Source organism: Orycteropus afer, unplaced genomic scaffold, assembly GCF_000298275.1.
Source record: "Orycteropus afer afer isolate SDZICR_OR568_19922 unplaced genomic scaffold, OryAfe1.0 scaffold00384, whole genome shotgun sequence".
NCBI classification, from domain to species: Eukaryota; Metazoa; Chordata; class Mammalia; order Tubulidentata; family Orycteropodidae; genus Orycteropus; species Orycteropus afer.
This window is the reverse complement of record NW_006921971.1, coordinates 1,418,593-1,423,125: the sequence shown is the minus strand read 5'-3', so window position 1 is coordinate 1,423,125 and position 4,533 is coordinate 1,418,593.

Below are 4,533 nucleotides of genomic sequence, written 5' to 3'. Positions count from 1 at the left end.
ACACCCACTGCCGTGGAGTCCATTCTGACCCACAGAGCCCCTAGAGGACAGAGTGGAACTGCCCACAGGGTTTGACAAGCTGGGAGACCCTGTGCTGCAGTTCCACTCTGTCCTCTAGGGGCGCTGTGGGTCAAAATCAACCCCAAAGCACACCTGACTGAGGGCTTTGACACCACGAGCAGTGACATTTTATAATGATCATGTCTGGCCTGAGTGGTGAACAAAGACTTTAGAGTCTGGATTAGAGCGAACAGTTCTACATCCGAGGCCCACTGTCACACACGTGCCCAGTGCGACACAGTCAGTTCCTGACTCCTGGTGACCCCTGATGACAGGGAAGGCCTGCCCCACAGGGCTTCCAAGGCTGTCATCTCTACAGATCTGTCTCAGAAGAAACACAGCCAGAATGCTCCTTAGAAACGGATCGAGAGACTTCACCTCATGTCCTTTGGACACGTTACCAGGAGGGACCAGTCCCTGGAGAGGGCCGTCATGTTCGGTTAAGCAGAGGTCAGCAGAAAGAGGATTACCCCAGTGGCTGCGATGTGGCTCAAAGCCAGCAACCCAGTGAGGCTGGGGCAGGGCCGGGCAGTGGTTCGTCGTGTTATACTAAGGGTCACTATGAGTCGGAGCTGACTGCATGGCACCGAACAAGAACAACAACAGATTGACCTGATATAGTTCACTCATCCTGTGCGGAAGTGGGCTGGGCAGTGGGGTGGCAAAGCGGGAGATGCGTGATAACTCCTCCGTGACTAGCGGGTCCTGTGCCAAGCTTCCTTTGCAAATTGCTGAGAGGAATCAATCAGGCAAGAGAATCTTCTTCACTCTAAATAGTTCCAAGGAGCTCTGGTAGCATAGTGCATAAGGCACTTGACTGCTAACCAGAAGGCTGGCGGTTCACACCCACCAGCCACTCCTTGGAAGGAAGGTTGGGCAATCTACTTCCGTAGTGATACTGCCTCGGAAACCCAAGGAGGAGTCGCTATGAGTCGGGACCGGGACCGACTCGATGGCATATAACAACAACAACAACAACAAATAGTTCCAATGCAGAGTTCCGCCGCTGGTTGCAAACCAAATACGCGAAATCTTGCCAGTAGCAGGGGGACACATGGAAGACTCCACAGGGTGTGGCCAGGCCCACGCCGTCCTAAGGTGAACCCCAAGACGGGAGGGGTCCAAAGAAAAAAACCACCTTTGGGGGATTTCCATAGAATGAACCTGGTCAACCCGACAGCTGAGTTGACTGGGCTACACACTGCGTTCCCAAAGAAGCCACATCCATTTGAATGGGTTCAAGTGGCTTCATTTTAATCTTTTTTTTTCTTTCAAAATTAACTGTAAATTATGTCCATTTCCTGCCTTCTCTTGAAGTCAGGTTTTTGGTTGATTTTGGCTCTTCTCTCCCATCTCTTTGCAGGGAGCTGAGTTTATGCAAATGGACTGTAATTCAAAACCAAAGACCAAACTCACTGCCATCAAGTCGACTGGACTCACGGAGACCCCTCCTTGGGTTTCTGAGGTGGTATGTCTACGGAGGTCGAATGTACTCCCCATTGAAGGAGGCCTGACGGTGCAATGGTTACCACCTGGCTGTTAACCGAAAGGTCAGCAGTTCAAAGCCACTCTCTTGGTTCCCTGGTGCCACTCTGACAAGAATATACCACACATGGGATGGCCTTAACAAACAGAAGTTTATTTTCTCACAGCTTGGAGGTTTTCTTTAAGTCCAAGTTCAAAGTGCCGGCTCCAGGGGCTGGGTGAAAGAAAGCCCCTCAACCTTGGGGTCCAGCTCTGCCTCCTGCTCCCCGCCCACTGGAGCTAGAGGCGTCTCTTTACTCAGACAGCTGCTGGCTGCTGAGGCTGACAAGCCCAAGGTTGACAAGTAAAAAGGCACAGTCCCGATGTTACCAAACCACACGACAGGTCATTAATTCAAGTCCATTGTAAGTCCCAAGGTTGGCAGAGCATGGCAGGCTGCTGAGCAACGACACGGCTCCATGCAGGGTCCAAGCGTGCCACAGGCTAGAGACCATTCCCAAGGCTTCTCCTTATATACGGGAAGCAGACCACATCCCAAAGGCAGCTACTCAGCTGCTTGTGGTAGATCCCACCATGGAGCTGATTGCCAGTCTCATCATGGGGAATAACTACCACCAGCTGCCCAGCCACTAACCGGGCCCAGCCAAGTTGACACACAACATAACCACCACAGCCACCCAGCGGCCCCGTCAGAGAAAAGGCTCCTGTAAGGATGACAGCCTGGAAATTCCTGTGGGACAGTCTCACTCTGTCACAGGTGGTCACTATGGATCAGAATCAAGTCAATGACAACATCAGGAGAGTGTCAGGTCAACATGGGGGACAAAGGCACCCTCTGACCTCCTTTGTGGGACTATTATTCGCCTTCAGGGAGAGAGTGGCCCGAGGTCACCTTGCCTGGCCGCCTATAAGGAAGGACAAGAGGGTCACTGTGGTAGCTTCCACCCTTTTCCTGTTGTCCCGGAGCTTAGCTCCCGAGGTTTGGGCAGACGGCCCTCAGCTACAAGGACCTGGCAGCCGGACGGACCTCACTTCCAGTCCCTCCTCTGCCGTCAGGAACAGTGGAGCAGAACTGATGTCGGAGGCTCTCAAACGGTCAGGATGCATGCGTGAGACCAAGACGATGCCATCTGGCCTGCACACAATTAAAGCGCTGGGCCGATGTCCAAACCGTCAGTAACACGAGGACAGTGTGGCTCGGTTCCACTCAGGAAGCCCCGGGCAGCTTGGCTGGCCACCAGCCACCTGTGAGCTGGGCCTGGGTGGCCACCGTTTAAACAGCCAGCAGCACCCTTGGGTTGTTTGAACAAACCTGACGCCTCTGTCAGATAAGTTGGAAGCCCCCTTGGAATCCCATGTTCAGTTCTGGAAGCAGTGAGGTAAGTTTAAGAACCGTTGGAACGTCAAACAAGAGCCCTGGTCGTGGTGGCACAGTGGTTAATCACTGGGCCACTAATCGGGAAGTTGGTGGTTTGAGCCCCTCAGCAGCATGGCGCCCCAGGAGAAAGGGCTGGCCGTCTGCTCCTGTAAAGTTGACCCCAGGAGACCTTTCTACTCTGTCCTGTAGGGACACCGTGCGTCTGAGTCGACTCCGTGGCAGTGGGTTGGGTTTGGTTTTATAGAACTACCATAACGAGGCTCTCAAGAAAAAGCTGCGAATTTGGTGCTGACGCTCCCGAGAGGGTCCCTGTGAGAAATGTACATTTGAGAGGAAGTATGTTTAGAGGACCCACCGGCCACTCCTCGGAAGGAAGGTTGGGCAATGTACTTCCGTAGAGATAACACCTCAGAAACCCGAGGAGGGGTCGCTGTGAGTCAGAACCCACTCAACGGTAGTGAGTTTTGTTTTGTTTTGTTTTATATTTAGAGGAAGGAGCCCTGGTGGCCAGTTATGCGCTTGGCTACTAACCAGAAGGTTGGCGGTTTGAAACCACCCAGAGGCTTTGCAGGGGACCAGCCTGCTGATGCGTTCCCGTAAAGTTCTAAAGACTAGAAAGCTCCAGGAGACAGTTCTCACTGTCACACGGGGTGTCTGTGAGTCAGAGTTAACAACCGCACCTGGAACCTGAACCACAACACACTCAGGCTAACGGTGTGTAAGCAGACACCAGGAACTGGGGTTTGAGCTCTGCCTTCACCACCGACCAGCTAGGTGGTCTCCGAGGAACCTTTTACGTTTTTAAGCCTTCATGTGCTTCATTGTAAAAGCGGGACAATTATACACACTTCAAAGGCTTTGCTCACTGCAGGCCATCTGCTGACTGTTTGTCACTGTCACTGTCTACCGTAACCACCCTGCGGAAGCCATTAGAGTGGGTGGGCGTGGTGAGGGAAAGACAGCAGACTGAGGAGGGCAGTGGACGCCAGGGAGCCACTACTAGGGGACCTACGGCAGCCTCCAGGAAGCGCAGGGAGAGAATTCCAAAGGGAGTGGTGGACACTGTCCAGGGCTCCAGATGTGTGGGAGGAGAGGGAGAAACAGGCGGACAGGGCACAGTGACCGCGAGGCCATCACTGCCGACCTTTGCTTCACGGAACCGTCACCAGGCGCTAAGGGGCCCTGGTGGGGCACGGCCTACAGTTCAGCCGCTAAGCAGAAGGTCGGTGGTTCGCACCCACCCAGCGGCTCTGGGTGATCGGCTCCTGTGACAGCCTAGAACACCCTGTGAGGCAGTCCTAGTGCGTCACAGGGGGTCAGAATGAGTTGAAATGCACCCAGAGACACCTGCCAATAGCAATCGTGACCCCAGCTGTCCCCTGCAGACGGCTGTGTGTGGCCAAGCCAAGCTTGCATCCAACCCACCAGGGTGTGTACTTCCGCCGAGGAGTCACTCACTGACGACATCCACCACGTCGCAGGGAACACAGTTCTGAAGGCGTTTTGACTTTTCTTCTCTGATCTGAGTCCACTACAACCCAAGAAGAAGAGCCATTCCACAGAACAGGAAGTGGCTGGAGGTACGGTGCCCAGGCGTCAAGTAGACGGGA